At 37.0% G+C, this 17,603-nt stretch overlaps 1 pseudogene; it reads left to right on the forward strand.

The window, feature by feature from the left end:
• The window catches only part of LOC148012346 (small ribosomal subunit protein uS3x pseudogene), a 161,102-nt pseudogene that overhangs the window by 47,691 nt on the left and 95,808 nt on the right, over window positions 1-17,603 (forward strand).

The raw sequence follows: 17,603 nt of genomic DNA on the forward strand, positions 1-17,603 counted from the left end.
AAGGTTGTGCAAGATAGTGAAGCTAAGGATCAACCATCTTGGCTAAAAGAATATGCAGATGCTTTTTCAAAAGACCTTAGAGAGCATCCACCATTGCAAGGGAAGTAGATCATGAAATTCAACTCATTCCACAAGCGTTGCCCCATTGCTAAACAATCCTACCGAATGTCAATTTTTGAAGCCATTGAGCTAAAAGAACAACTCAAGTAGCTATTAGAACAAGGATACATCCGACCAAGGAATTCACCATTGGGGAGCCCTGATACTATTTCAGAAAAAGAAAGACGCAATACTCTGCCTTTGTATCGATTACCATGGATTGAACTACGTGACAATGAAAAGAAAATATCCAATTCCCAAGATAGACGAGTTGCTTGACCGCCGACTCCAGGGAGCAAATGTCTTTTTAAAGATTGATCTCAAATCAAGACATTATCAAATAAGAATTAGGGAGGAAGATATCCCTAAAACTTCTTTTAACACAAGGTACAATCATTATGAGTTTATTGTGATGTCATTTGGATTAACAAATGCTCCTGCCACCTTCAACAGGTTGATGCAAGACATTTTCCAACCATACCTTAATTACTTCCTCGTCTTCTTTGACAATATCTTAACATATTCCAAAAATGAAGAAGACCATGGACCACACCTATGAGTATTTCTTGAAACAATGAGAACCCACAAATTGTATGCTAAAAATAAGAAATGTGTCTTCTTCAAGAAGCAAGTTGAATATTTAGGATTCATAGTATCACGAGATGGCATTTTAGTGGATCCTGCCAAGGTCCAAGATGTACATGATTGGCCACCCCCAACAATGGTCAAGGAAAGTGTGAAGCTTTCTAGGGCTAATGGGTTGGTATAGAGTCTTCATTAAAGACTATGCATCAATCACTATGCCTCTCACTAACCTTCTCAAAAAGCACGTCTTCACTATATGGGCACCTGCTAAACAACCTAGCTTTGAGAAGCTTAAGAAGAGTTTGGTAACCACCCCTATCTTAAGGCTACCTGACCTAAGAAAAGAATTCAAAGTCATAACTAACTGAAGCTCTCTTTTTTTTGGGTTGTGTGCTTATGTAAGAAGGACATCCAGTAGCCTATGCTTCAAGAAAATTAAAGATCCATGAAAGAAACTATGACATACATGATTTGGATTTACTTGCTGTAATTCATGCCTTTAAATTATGGAGACATTACTTGCTTGGTAATAGGTTCTCTCTAGTCACTTATCATAAAAGTCTAAAGTGGATTTTTACTCAACCAAATCTCAATATGAGACAATGTCGATGGATTGAGACCTTGCAAGATTTTGACTTTGAAATCAAGTATAGACCAGGCAAGGAGAATGTGATTGCGGATGCCCTAAGCTGTAAATCATTTCATAATTCTCTAATCCTAGAATAACCCTCTAGGGTGGTTGGAACTCTTACTACAATGATTTCAATGCCCAAAAACCCTCTCGTAGAAATGGCTAAAGAAGAGGCCATGAATGATCCAAGCTATTAGAGATTGTGAAGATAAATTTTTTCAAGGATTCAAATCCAAAACTAAAGACTAAGTATCAAGATTGTTCCATAAATGAGGAGCTTGCTTATTATAGGACAAGACTATGTATTTTTGCATCGGGAACTTAATAGAAAATACTCTGGAAAGCTCATGATTCTCCATTTTTGGGTTATCCTAGTTATATTAAGACTCTTAATACAATCAAAAGAAGCTTCCATTGGGAAAGACTCTTGGGTGATGTACTCAAGTATGTCACTGAATGTCTAAACTGCCAAAGAATTAAGGCTAAACATGTCAAGTTCCCTTGAAAGCTTTAGCCACTTGACATCCCTCAAATGAAATGGAAGTATATCAGCATGGACTTCATAGTTGGATTACCCCTAGTACAAGGAGGATATAACTCTATAATGGTAGTGATTAATATGCTAACAAAAGTTATACACTTTGTTCTTGTAAAAACTAGTTACAAGGCTTCCAATATTGCAACACTTTTAATTAAAGAAAATTTTAGGTTACATGGATTACCCTAGAGAATCATTAGCGAGACTGTGATTCTCTCTTTATATCCAACTTTTGGAAGAGTTTTTTCAAAGCTTTGGGAACCCACCTCTACTTTATTATTGCTTACCATCCCCAAATTGATGGTCAAACAAAGTGGGCCAACCAAGTTATTGAAGACATACTGAGAGCTTATTGTAATAGGGAACCCAAATGGTGGATCCAATACCTACCCTTAGTTGAATTTGCCTACTATGCATCATACCATTAGAGTATCCAAATGACTCCTTTTTAGGCACTATATGGTAAGATTTTCTTACACCATTAAATTTTTTCGATCACTACCCTATGGATAGAAGCATCTGGGCAAATGTTGGAAGAAATGGATCAGCACAAGTGAAAGCTATAAGGCAAGATATTCAAGCCACCAAGGATCGACAAAAGGCATATGCCGATCAACAAAGGAAAGAACACATTTTCAAAGAAGGTGACATGGTTTTCCTACAAATTTGATAACCACAAAATTTGTGCAAATATAGGAACTAAAATGTGCTCAACATGGAAACATCCTTTGCAAATTGACATTTTTCTTTTGTAACTCTTGTAAAAAATTCAAATATGAAGCAATGTAAAAACAATGTGTAGTCCAAAAGGCTCACACTATAAAATATTGTGCTAGGAAAAGGGAGAGTCAAACATTTTTGTCTCATGCTAAAAATGAAGTGTCTCAAAGACCTTAGTCTATGTATGAACTTTCAATTTTAATATTAAGAAAAGGGGGACTTGTGAGGTGATTTGGGGAGGTGGGAGTTTGAGGTGGTTACAACCTCTCTCTTCCTTTTTCTTCTTCTCTCACGCTTCATTTCCCTCTCTCCTCATTTGGCATAACTCTCATTTCTCACTCTTATTTCTTTCTCTCTTGTGCTCCTTTGCAAGATTTTATGGAGAGTGAGGAAGAGGAAGAGAGTGAGGATGGTTTTCATCTATCTATTTCTTGTGTGCCATTTCCTTGTGTGTTTTGAGGCATGGTTCTTGGTGAGGAAGAAAGGTTTGTTACAAGTTTTCATGGCTAGAAAGTTATTTGTAGCCTCTACCTAGCTGGTTTGTGATTCATTTTGTCCCGTGGCATGCTATTCATTTGGTGCATTGAACGGGAAAGAGGTGGCTATGGAGCTTGCAAGAAACACTATTTTTAAGATTTAGCTATGGAAGGTTTCACACAGTTTCTCTCTTAAACAGTGAATGATGATATTTGGAAGAAAGAACAAGAAGATGATGGAGAGCATGATGTCAATATTCTCTCTCCCCTTCTTTCTTGGATCCTCAAAAAGAATAGATGCATTGTTGAGAATCAAGATGAAAGGAAGAGCTTTATGATTGAGAAGATGCAAAAGAAGATGGGTTCTTGGACTTTGTATGTCTCCTTCTTGCACGAACACTTGGGTTTTTCTCCTCTATCAACCAGGGTACGTGAGGGAACAACCATTTGCATCAATAGCACCACCCTTGTGCAACTACAAGGGCGTCTTAGCACCCTCTACGATTTTGGAAACTGATTTCATTAATCTCGAGCCTTGTTGGACTGTGGAAAATTGAAGGCTACTCCCATCTCCTTCTTCATCATCCCCTTTCATCTCCAACACCCTCTACAAGCAAGGCGAGAGCATTTTCACTAGCTTGTTTGTCCTCAGATTCTCTTGGTCATTGTCGACATTTCTCCTATACATTGCCTCCCTATCCCCTATCTACATAGCAAGTCAATATCTCTGGTGGTTATTCGTCATGGTGCTTGGTGATCACAAATTGATTTATCTTAAGTGGGTTCTTTTTCCTTATCCTCTCATGATGTAATCTATTTTTCTCACATAAATGTGTGAACCTTAATGCATTAACCTTATGAAAGTACACTTAGTAAAGCCTATTCATATGCAATATCTATCCTAACATAACTTTTCTCACCAAGACATACCTTCCTCAAATATACATACCAATTTCTATCCCTTTTTTCATGAATTTTATTTCTTGTTATTTCTCTTTTTAACGTTTGCAATAAAACTCACCTCTCTTTTCCTTTCCAATATGAATCAAGTGGGAAAGCTCCAAAGCATTATCTCTTAGAAGGATGTGCTACATAGTGATATCTTTTTCTGGGTATTTATATGCTTCATGTTTGGTTGTCTTTCACTCAATATTAAGTGTGCATCTATTTCTTATGTGCACCATTATTGAAGAGTCCTATCTTTCAATTTTTATTTGTGGTTTTGTTTGGTATGCTCATGACCTAGGCTCCCCGTCCCAGTTGTGTTTTCCCTATTGTGTATTTTTTTTTTCCTTTTCTCTCCCATGGAAATTTGGATATTCAAGAAGAAAATGAAGACTAAAGATAAATATGAAGATTTCTCAAGTGTTGATCGTGGTTCTTCTCCAATTTGTTCACGGGGACACTTCACACTTAAGTGTGGGAGGAATGATCACCAGGAAATTTGTGCGAATATAAGCACTAAAATGTGCTCAACATGGAAATATCCTTTGCAAATTGACATTTTTCTTTTGTAACTCTTGTAAAAAATTCAAATATGAAGTAATGTAAATACAATATGTAGCTCAGAATGCACACACTATAAAATATTATACTAGGAAAAGGGATGGTTAAACATTTTTGTCTCATGCTAAAAATGAAGGGTCTCAAAGACCTTAGTCTATGTATGCACTTTCAATTTTAATATCGAGAAAAGGAGGCTTGTTGGGTGATTTGGGGAGGTGAGAGGTTGAGGCGGTTACAATCCTCTCTCTTCATTTATATTCTCCTCTCATGCTTTATTTCCCTCTCTCCTCATTTTGCATAACTCTCATTTCTCATTCTTAGTTCTTTTTCTCTTGTGCTCCTTTGCAAGATTTCATGGAGAGTGAGAAAGAGGAAGAGGGTGAGGATAGCTTTCATCTACCTATGTCTTTGTGTGCCATTTCCTTGTGTGCTTTGAGCCATGGTTCTTGGTGAGGAAGAAAGGTTTCTTATAGGTTTTCATGGACAGCAAGCTACATTTCATGATTCATTTTGTGCCATGGCAAGGTGCTGTTTAGAGTTCGTCCAAAGAAAAGTTCCTTATCTTTGGGGGAATTCAAAAAGCTAAGTCCTAGGTATTGTGGGCCATATAAGGTGCTAAAGTGTCTATGGTGCGCAGATCGGTCGCTGTATGCTCACGTAGTGAATCCCGGAAGGTCCCCAAGAACAATGAACTCTACTTTTTGCACAAGTTACAAGATAAAAAGCATGAACGACAAGAGCAAGAGACCAATTGGGTTCAATCTCCCCCCATGCCTTGTGTGAGTGCTTCACAAAGCATGTATTTTATGTATATTTCTTCTTCATGCTCAATAATAGCCCAATTTACAAAAATATATCAAGCTTTTAGCTTTTGAGTTTGCTTTTACAAAAATAGGAATAAAGCTAATGGATGGTGCCCAAAGAGTCTGGCATGCCCAATACAATGTCCAAATAGAAATAACATATCCGTGCGCATAGGCGCATACAAAAAAATAATAAATAATCAATGCCTCAATAGACATGACAAAATATAGGCGTGGCGCCTATCAACATATAATCCATAGGTCGAATACTCGCTAAACTCCAATGCTTTCCTCCGCCACTACTGCTATCTCTACACATCAACTGAAGCATTCACGATCCTTAGTAAACTAATACAATTAAACCAACAAAAGTGAATACCTAGCAATCTTCAGCTACATAAATAAATCAATTGGTTAGAAATAAATCCTAACCTTAATTTATTATGAGTGCGCACTCTAAACTCATAAACGTTTATTAATTTAATACGCATTTTGCGGAATCACCCGCTATGGAATCACCCATGTACACACTAAATTAATGAAATACCCGAAAAGGACAGGTGTCCCCATCAACTTCTCACACAAAGAATCCACTTTGTGTATGAGCCCCAATCATCAAAGTTTACGGAATCCACCGTAAAACCTCACAGAATCCACCGTGGCACGGAATCCACCGTGAGATATGCCTCCTGGCATCATACCCCCGCGGTGGGATAGCAATTGACCTCAATTGCTATTAGCTCAATGTGGAGCTAACAGAGTGGGGAAAGCATTTAAGTCTCTAGCGTGCATCCATTGTGCTTCTTCTACAGGATGGTTCTTAAATTTAACTAGATATCTAGAATACCTTCGGCCAGTTCTAGTGGTCATAAAGTCAGTGTCTATGATAGCTTCTGGTTCAAGTATTTCAGTCTCTTCCTCTAATAAAGGTGGGTTTTCATAAACAGGGTGTACCGATAATTGGCCTCTAAATGGTCTCAATAAACTAATGTGAAATGTATTGTGAATTTTCCAATGAGATGGTAATTCTAACTTGAATGCATTGTCATTAACTTTATGAATGATTCTAAATGGTCCATAGAATCTAGGAGCTAATTTGACAACTGTATGTCTATCTACACTTTGCAGTCTACGTTTTTCTATTCTCAGCCAAACATAATCATCAACTTTGAAATTCATGGCTTGTTGTTTCTTGTTGGCTTGTTTGGTATATGATTACTGGGCTTTAGCAATCATATCTTTAACTTCATCAAATATACTGTTATGCATACTAGCAATATCATCAGCACTCTGAATTCTATTAGACAAAGATGCAACAGGTGTAGATAATCTATATCCATAAATGACTTCAAACGGTGCTTTCTTTGTAGATGTGTGCAGTGTATTATTATATGCAAACTGTAATAAATACAAATGAGTGTCCCATGTCTGAGGTTTAGAGATAGTATATGCACGTAAAAGATCTAGAATGGTGCTGTTTGTGGCTTCTGTTTGTCCATTAGTTTCTGGATGAAATGCAGATGAGAAATCAATCTTTGTGCCTAGGTTAGCAAATAGGGTAATCCAAAAGTTGTTACAAAATCTAGAATCACGATCTGAAATGATAACTTTTGGCAATCCATGGTTGGTAAAAATAGTTTTCAAAAACAATTATGCTGCTTGTGATGCTGTTAAAGTTTTCTTACATGGAATGAAATATGCTTGTTTACTAAATCTATCTACAACTGTCCAAATCATATCATGGTTAGATTTAGTATTAGGTAAACCAGTAATGAAATCCATAGAAATTTGTTTCCAAGGTTTAGATGGAATAGACAAAGGCATAAGTAATCCATACTGTTTACCATGATGTCTCTTAACTCTTTGACAAATCAAAAATTCAAAAACAAAGTTAGATACATCAACATTCATATGCAGCCAAAAAAAATCTTCAGTTAACATACGTAAGGTAGATATGATACCTCTATGATCTTGATATGGGGGACAATGAATTTCATTCAAAACAAAAGATCGGAATGGAATTGTAACACACAATCTCTTTTCATAAAACGTAAATCCATCATTATATGACAATGAATCAACAGGAATGAATTTATTTTGAACTAATTTATTCCAATCAGAATGAAAAGTAATATCCTGGTGATATGTATCTTTCATAGAAATCAAAGAATCAAAAGATATGACAGAAATATTATGAATGGTAGGTCTTCTACTCAATGCATCAGCCACTACATTTTCTTTTCCAGGTTGGTATTGAATGATAGGATGAAAACTTTGAATAAAGGAAGCCCATTTGATATGGCGGTCAGAAATTTGAGGTTGGCTAAGTAAATGTCTAATACTTTGCTGATCGGTCTTTATCATAAATTCTAAACCCATCAAGTAGTGTTTCCACTGTCTTAATGCTTGTACAACTACTAATAGTTCTTTGTCATATGTGGAATATTTTAGCTTTGAAGGTTTCATCTTACAACTAGAATATGCTATAGGATGATTGTCTTGCATAAGTACGGCTCCTATTCCTGATCCACTAGCATCGGTCACTACTAGAAAGAATAGTCTATTAAAGTCAGGCAACTCTAGAACAGGGGCATTGGTTAATGCATGTTTCAGTAAGTAAAAGGATTTCTGTTGATTTTTGGTCCATTGATAAACAATTCATTTCTTCAGAAGTTTGGTTAATGGTAAAGCAAGTAATGAAAAATTACGTACAAACTTCCTATAGAAACTAGCAAGACCAAGGAATGAGCGTAACTCATGCACGTTTTCAGGAACAGGCCAATTCAATATTGCATCAATTTTCTTAGGATCAACTTTAATTCCATCAGATGATACAATATGACCTAAATACTCAATTTTCATCTTAAAGAATTCACTCTTTTCAGGATTTGCATACAGTTGATTTTCTTTCAATAACTGAAAAACTAATGACAAATTCTCATAATGTTCTTTCTCATTTTGACTAAACACCAAAATATCATCAAAGAAAACAATTACACAATACTCATATTTCAAAAAGATACGGTTCATCATTCTACTAAAGGTAGCAGGTGCATTAGTCAATCCGAATGGCATGACCAAAAATTCGTAATGATCAAACTGTGTTCTGAATGCAGTCTTGAAAATGCCAGATTTATCTTGCCTCACCTGATGATAACCAGACTTAAGGTCAATTTTACTAAATATAGAAGATCCTTGCAGTTTGTCCATAAGGTCATCAACTCTAGGAATAGGATACCTATTCTTTATAATGATCTTATTTAAAGCTGATAGTCAATACACATACGATATGTATTATTCTTTTTCTTGACTAATAATACAGGTGCATCGAATGGAGTACTGCTAGGTCAAATTAAACCTCTATTTAGTAATTCCTCAACTTGATTCTGGATTTCTTTTTGCTCTATCTGGTTATGCCTATATGGTGCTTTGCAAGGTGGTTGTGTGCCAGGGATCAAATCTATCTTATGGTCTTCTGGACGTATAGGAGGTAAACCTGGTGGTAGGTCTTCTGCAAAACAATCCTTAAAATATGCAAGAAATTCTTTATGCCTAGGGTGCATATGATTTTCTTTTACTTGCAGTTCATTCACCCAAATGAGATCATATTTACTACTCTTGTGTAATGAACATTTAGCTTGAGTATGCGAAAGCAGTGGAAAAACATTAGATGCATGCATACCATATAATATAATAGATTTTCCTTGAAAATTAATATTCATTGTGTGTGTGGAATAATCTATATCTGGGTTATGCTAGTGTCGCCAAGGCATACCTAAAATAATGTCACTCGATTGTAATGGAACAACTAAGAAATTTCTTCTTTCAGTGTATGAACCAATTTGAATCTCTAAGTCTTGCACTTCTTGTGTACCATTATACCTAGTGCCTAAAAATGCAGCTTTTATGCGATAATGCGTAGGTACAGTCTGCAATTTCAATTCCTTTACCAATTTTGCTGAAATAAAATCATGAGTACTACCGTCATCATGCAAAATAGTCTTTTCCTTTTCATGCACCAAACATTTCATAGTCAATAAAGAATGTGGAGTAGGCATACCTGGTAAAGTATCGGAAGTGGTAGTAGTGTCGTCCTCATCTTCAGTGAAATCAGGCATATCCTCATGTTCGTCTTTATCCATGGCTCTAAGATAGTTGATATGAGCTGGTGGCTTCTTTGAATGACAATTTGCTGCGAGATGTCCAGGCTGGTGGCATTTATAGCATACTATTGGCTTGGCTTTGGTTACATTATTTGCAATGGCGGGAAGTCTAGGTACATTTGGATTTGGCTGTGGAATAGGCTTGGGATTTGGATTGACATTGGATGGTAATGCATGTGGTTTAGCCCAATTCTTGCGGAAAGATGATGAAGAGAAACGACCTGGATTAATCTTCTAAAATTGGAATTGAATTGTTTAGATCCATAATTACCATTGGCTTGGAATTGCTGTGGTCGTCTATCTCTACCACATAGCTTATCTTCAGTGTCATGAGCTAGTGAAATGGTGTCTTCAAGAGTAGCAGGCTTGAACATGTTAACTTCAACGTAGTAATGTCCAAGAAGTCCAGACATATACTTCCACTTATGTGTCTTCTCTGGTACATCATCAAGCATGCGTAGCTGGAGGAGTGCATTCCAAAAATGCTCTGTATACTGAGGTATAGGCTCACGATCCCATTGCTTGATAGCTTTCTCATGAAATTGCGGTGGAAGGAAATTCTGCATGAACTTCTTCTTGAAATCTTCCCAAGTAGCAGGACATTCTATGCTCTTGCATACTACAGTCCACCAAAGTGATGCTCTGTCTACCAAATGATTAGTAACACACTTGATTTTATCTTTTTGTGCATAGGTTTCCTCATGAAAATAGTCATCAAACTGACTAATGAATGCTAGAACAGTCTTTCCTTCTCGTATGCCATTGAAGTACGAAATTTGAAACTTTGTTTACTTATCTTTGATTCCTTGCGAATGGTTTGAGCTTCAAGAGTGGTGTCAATGGTACGTCGAATCAAATCTTCAGCTTGAGGTTCTTCTTTATCGGTAGACGCTCTTTGTAATTTTGCCAGTTGCGCTTGTAATTATTGCCTAGCCCTTCGTTATTCTTCCAATTGCATCATGATTAAGTCCAGCTTTTGCTCCATCGTAGGTTCAGGTAGGTCGTCTTTAGCCATAAGATCATCCATATGTGGTTCCATCATCCTGTAAAACTCAGAAGACCTTTCTCACTCAAAATAAAGTTAGCGGGATCAGCGTAGCTCAAATTCGGGGTTACAAGGCTTATGTGTTTTTGGGTATTTATTTCTCAATCTTCAAAAAATCTGCGATTTTTCCTTCTTTGTATGCTGAAAATGCTTCAACAAACCTGCGTATGGGTAGAATACCTTCCAACGAACATCTTTGCAGTTTGGAGTTTCTGCGCAGGAACAGCCCTTCTAGGAGTTTTGAGCACAAGTTAGTTCTGACTCCAGTTGACTACTCTGACTTGCAGAGTTGCAGACTTATGTGACTTGCAGAGTTGCAGACTTGCAGTACTTAGCCGACTTAGTGAACTTGCAGAACTTGATCATAGATTACTTGCAGAACTTGATTTCTTTGGTGTGGGACCTGGAGTTTGATGACTTGCAGGAGATGACTTGTCTTACTTGATTGATTAAGCTTAATGGATTAAGCTTAAAGAAGCTTAATCGACGGATTTCGTGGGGGGGGCCATTTTTTCCAGGCGACGAAAAAATCGAACAGCCTCTGATATATCGCGATGAAAAATTGAAGCCTTTAGCTTCTTTAAAGATTAGGCTAAGCTTCTCAAGCTTTAGTGTTTGAAGATTTGAGATATTGAATTTTGGGATTTATCACTTATCTCTCTATTTGACGACTTGATGATGGAGATGAGGGAGTGGTCCTCCGCCTGTATAGCCCAGTCCTTCGCGATCTGATGATAGAAACAGGGGTTCTTGATCACCAGAAGTCTGCCTGTATCGACGGTTCACGACGAGATTAACCGTAGAGCCTGATCGTTCCAGGAGCTTCGCCTTCGCACGAGATGGGTAGCGATTGGAAGCTCTTGATCTCAACTCCGGTCTAATACCACTAGTGCGCAGATCGGTCGTTGTATGCTCACGTAGTGAATCTCGGAAGGTCCCCAAGAACAACGAACTCTACTTTTTGCACAAGTTACAAGATAAAAAGCATGAACGACAACAGAAGAGACCAATTGGGTTCAATCTCCCCCCATGCCTTGTGTGACCGCTTCACAAAGCATGTATTTTATGTATATTTCTTCTTCATGCTCAATAATAGCCCAATTTACAAAAATATATCAAGCTTTTAGCTTTTGAGTTTGCTTTTACAAAAATAGGAATAAAGCTAATGGACGGTGCCCAAAGAGTCTGGCACGCCCAATACAATGTCCAAATAGAAATAACATATCCGTGCGCATAGGTGCATACAAAATAATAATAAATAATCAATGCCTCAATAGACATGACAAAATATAGGCGTGGCGCCTATCAAAATATAATCCATAGGTCAAATACTCGCTAAACTCCAATGCTTTCCTCCGCCACTGCTGCTATCTCTACACATCAACTGAAGCATTCACAATCACTAGTAAAATAATACAATTAAACCAACAAAAGTGAATACCTAGTAGTCTTCAGCTACATAAATAAATCAACTGGTTAGAAATAAATCCTAACTTTAATTTATTACGAGTGCGCACTCTAAACTCATAAACGTTTATTAATTTAATATGCATTTTGCGGAATCACCCGTTATGGAATCACCCATGTACACACTAAATTAATGAAATGCCCGAAAAGGACAGGCATCCCCATCAACTTCTCACACAAAGAATCCACTTTGTGTATGAGCCCCGGTCATCAAAGTTTACGGAATCCACCGTAAAACCTCACGGAATCCACCGTGGCATGGAATCTACCATGAGATATGCCTCCTGGCATCAGTCCAAATACCTACAAATTGCAACTCCCTAATAGCTTGAAAGTACATAATGTGTTTCATGATAGTCTATTGAAAACATATGTTCCTAACCCGGACCGTGTACTTAATGACCAACAAATTATGATACCAAATCAACGAGTTCTCGAACTTCAACTAGAAAATATACTTCACATGCGAGGGAAGACTCTAAGAAGTAAAAACCTTAGGGAGTATCTCATCCAATGGAAAGAATGCCCTGAAGAGGATGCCACTTGGATTGACGAAAAATCACTATGTAACCAATATCCTCAATTCCATTCGAGATGAGGACATGTTAATTCCTTTAAGGGGAAGAGGATATGATATTCCGACATTATTTTCAATCTTTTCGACTTCTCACCCACAAATTGGACTTGAAGAATTCTAAACTATTTAATTGAGGAAGGCTCAAGCAAAATAGTCTGAGGATCATAACATGACGTTTTCGTGGGTTGATAGGGACTATAGCCATCCTTCATAGAAGTTACCATGTGAATGTGAGTCATGGGCCATAACTCGAAATAGATCAAACACACTTAAAACTTAGTAAAGAAAACAAGTCTCAAAGCTTTAAGCATTAAAGCTTAAAAATCTTATGAAGAAAAAGAAGAAGAGGAGGAAAATGATGATAAGAGGCTACCCCCTCTCCCCCCATTTTTTATTAAAAAAAAGGTGCATGATGATCCCAATTTTGGAGTCTTTGATTGCTGAAGAAATAGCATGAATTCTCCTCCTGTATTAGCACATAACTCCAGCAATCTCCCCCTCTTCTCAATTTGATGAAGGGCTTGGATTCATGCAAGATTATCCGAGAGCTAGGTGAATCAGTCATGGCATATCTCGCTATCGATGTGTTTGGGGTTGAAAGTCTACCACATGGGTAAGAGACAATAGGGTGAAGGGAGATTCAAGAAGAGGAGTACACGGAGGAGAAGGGGTTTAAAGAAATAGAAGATGTAGAAGAATACTCATAGAGGTGAAGCCTGTCAGTTTATTTATCCATCCTAAGAAGATAAATCTATTGTAGACAAAAACATGCATGAAATAATAGCTTCTTCTCTAGTGCTCAGACTACCAATCTGATCCTTTCGTTGGCTCCGAAAGGGGGGTAAAATTCCACAATACCTGGCCAAAATTCTCCTAGATCACTCCTTTTTCTCCCAATACAGAGTGTTGTTCCACTGGATAAAAAGTGTGCTCGCACGTCGTGCAATTTCGCCAATCCTTCTTAAGCCTCATCCGCATCCAATTCTCCTCTATCTACAACCACTTTACCAGCACAACCATACATGCAAAATACTTCTTCCAATAAGAACCTAAAAACTGCTTGAGTAGTCTTTGTACTAAAAGCTCGACCTTCCACTTGATTTTTCAAGTCTTCTCATGCAAGCACAAGATATCTCATATTCCATAAACCTATAGGCATGGTAACCAAATCAACTACCCATTTGTAATGCATAGACAATGGATAGGTCGGTTGCAACCCATCTCTATGGTTTACCATGAAAGGCATCTAATAAGCATTGCATGATTCCACATAATGCTCCACATCATTATACATGTTTTTGCCACCAATACCTCTCTTCAATTTTGGCAAATGTGCCCCAAACTCCTCTATGTCCAACCCATAAACTTTCATGAAACTCCTGTATCACCTGTTGTTGAGAAGCCCTATATCCAAATACAGATACTGGAGATCCTCTCTTTTTCTTTACATGCTTCCATAAATATTTCTCTTTCAAGAAAAACCCATAATCTTTTCTTTTAATCATTTTGAATTTAGCTTCAGACCACTCAGCCTTCTTTTTTCATGAGGCTGAGATATTGGCCTATTTTTAGCTAATCATCCTCATACAACTCTTCCAAAAATTGTGTTCTCACTCAATCATAACATTGATGATGCTTTCTCTCTACTGCCCATCTCTTCTCCATGGCTGTAAGCTCCTTTCTTACTGCTGAAATCCTTGTTACAATAGTTGTACCTGTAGTAACAGCATCTGCATACACTATCATAAAGTCATTTTCAGCACCTATCACATTGTCCTCTTCATCTTCCATCAACTCCTCTTCATCTTCCAACCTTGCTTATGAAAGCATGTCAGCCACCACAGGGCTTTCTCTACTCGAAATATGCTAAAAATCAAGGTTAAATGACTTTATATATGCAATTCACTGTAACATGGCAATATTAGGAGTTGACCAATTTAGTATCATGCCCAATAGAGGTAGACAATCAGTGTCTACCACTACATGAGCTCCCATAAAATACTCCGTATCCCACTTAAGAGCTATCACTACATCCCAAAGCTCTCTTTTGACTTGAGAATACTGTCGTTACCGTTCATTGAGAACCTTTACTCCAAACCGAATGGCATACCTATTCCCATCAAAAGCATCTTGCCAACGAATGCCAATTGGGCTTGTATCCATGGTGAGAATAATAGGCTACCCATTCTCATAATTTGATCTCTTTAGTGTTGGGGTTGAAATCAATAAGCTCTTTAACTTTTGAACTACCTTTATATTCTATTTATGCCACCAAAACTTTTTCCCTTTTCTCAAGAGCTGATATAAACTTTCAACCACAAGAGCCAAATGTAGAATGCATATCAAGTAGAAGACATATGCACCCAAAACTCTTCTCACCTGAGATACATTCAAACATGTCTCTTGTATCCTCCTTATGGCATCGATCTTTACTAGTGAGGACCTTCTCCCATATGGTCCACACATGTGCCCAACAAACTAATACTTCCTCCTCTCTAAAAGCCGACTTTTCTCCTGATAGAGTCAAATGCACTTCTTTAAGATGGGTCAAAATCCTGTCACAATCAGCAATATGATCAGTCACAAATCTTCTACATCCATTCTCATTCAATTATTCATTCTTCTCTCATAGATATCACATCCTTCGATCGACATATCATCAAGAAAGGGTAAGGTCAATTGAAGAATATACTCCCTCAAAACTTTATGCATAGCATTCATCATATGTGCCACTAAATTGGTTGCTCCATGTGGAAGCGTACACATCCTAATTAATCCAAGTGGTGTCTTCATGGTAGTGATATCTTGGCTTTCTAATGCAAGTTGGAACTGAACATATCCTAAATATAGATCTCCCATAGAGTAAATTTCATTTCCTGCAAATGCTTTTGCAAATTCATCCACTATCGGGCATGATCCAACATTCCTTATGGTGACTTTATTAACTAGTTGTAAATTCTATAAAAACCTCAAAGCACCATTCTTCTTTGGAACAGTAAACCACCAATTCAAATATGGAGCTAAAGAGGGCTCCAAAATCTACAATCCTAATCTTCTCATTCAAAAGCTCTAGCAACTTAAGCAAATATGACCAAGGTACTAGAATAGGCTATAAATTCCATGGCCCATGAGGTACTATAAAGATCACCATAGACGCAACTATGATTGGGATCAACACATCCAATTTCATTTGGCTAAAACACAAAGGCTTTCCTATGCCTTTGCAACATCTGCAAGAAACAAGCTCTTTCTGCAGGCAAAAGAAAGCTTATATCACCAATTTTCAGCTTTTGTAAAGTTTCAGCTATAAATTTATGTCCTACTCCATGTGGATCCCATAAACTAGGCTATTGAGTCACTTTTTTAGTCAACCCATCACTTTCACATGGTAAAGGCAATGCCATATGCTTAACCTTCATTGCAATTGTTTTGTACTTTGTATCCACCCTTGCTTCAGCCCTATTTTACAACCCATAACATTCATGCTCCGCAAACTCTTGAATGACCTCATATATCTCTAAAGTGTCAACATAAATAACCTCTTTTTTTACCCTATTTTCAACATTAATTTCTGTAGAATTTTCAGCCACTATATCATCCATTCCTTTATGAGCTATTTGCGCGTGTGGATGCGCTTTCAGGTTTTCTTAGTGACTATTCCAACGCAATCGTGCATGGTCCGTGTGTCCATGGTCTTCGTGGGTGTTTATGCATGAGGAGATGCGTCGGACTCGTCTATGGGCGTGTGAGCTTGCTGTTGTTCTTACGCGCATAGTTGCATATTCATTTTTCTAAATCCCAAAACTCCATTCACCATCATTAAATCCATAAAAAACATTTAAAATTTCAAAAAAGCATTAATTTTTATAAAAAAAATACAAAAAAATTGTTGAAAATATTTTTCTACATTTGAAAAAAAAATACTCATGAAAAATGCCATTAAATAATTTTTGAAATTTTTAAAATTGACCAAAATCATTCATAAAATTATGGAAATTCATAAAAGTTCCAAAAAAATACATAAAAATAAAAAAAATCCCGAAAAATCTGAGAAAGTTTTATTCATATTCTTTTACATTTTGGATAAATTTTTGGAATGGAAAATATCAACATATTTTTTGGGACATAATTCTTCGTGCATCATAATGAAATTCTGTAAAAAGAAAAAAAGGGGCCAGGCGATGAGGTGAAGATGATAGAAAAGTGCAACAAGGTGTCCAAGGAAAAATCAAGGCGTTCACATGGGAAAAATGTGAAAAACAAGTCCAAAAATACATACGAGGATTAATATTAAAAAAATTTATCGTCGAAATGTAGGGCGAAAAGAAGAAAAAATGTGAAAAATAATGTGCTCAACAAACCTAGCATGTCGAAACATGGTTTCGATCGAGATAGGCATTCATATGGAAAAAATCTTTTAAAAAACTTGAAAATTAATAATCGAATAATTGATGACTGGAACAAAGGGCAGTAAAAGGGAAAAATGTTCAAGTGAAGGGGATTCACAAGGTTGTTGCATCAAAACTCATTTCCAAAGGAATGAGGAGGCGTTCACATGCGAAAAACACAAAAAAGATGCTTGAAAACACATGGAAAAATTAATAATTAAAAATCCAACGAGTCTAATAAGATGGAGAAAAAAGAAAAAATGTGGAAAAAGGTTGGCTGGACACGTCTGTCAAATTCATTTGGAGTTCCGGTGAAAATAGGGCACGTTCACATGGAAAAATGTAAAAAATATGCACGAAAATGTCTCGAAAACCCGCAAAAATCAATAATCGAGAAACCATGCATTGGAATGACAGACGGTAAAAAGGAAAAATGTCAAGGGAAAGGGGTAAGGCAGGGCTGTCACATCATATTGTTGTTTCGAAGCAAAAAGGATGCGTTCAAATGGAAACACGTCTAATTGATAAAAAATGGTTCAAAAATTAAAAACTCAAGAACCGTCAAGCAAAATAGGGGTTGGTAAAAAGGAAAAATGGTTAGTTCA

The sequence above is a fragment of the Lygodium microphyllum genome, chromosome 27 (genome assembly GCF_053477565.2).
Source record: "Lygodium microphyllum isolate KBCC chromosome 27, Lygodium_microphyllum_v1.1.10, whole genome shotgun sequence".
In the NCBI taxonomy this organism is placed as follows: domain Eukaryota; kingdom Viridiplantae; phylum Streptophyta; class Polypodiopsida; order Schizaeales; family Lygodiaceae; genus Lygodium; species Lygodium microphyllum.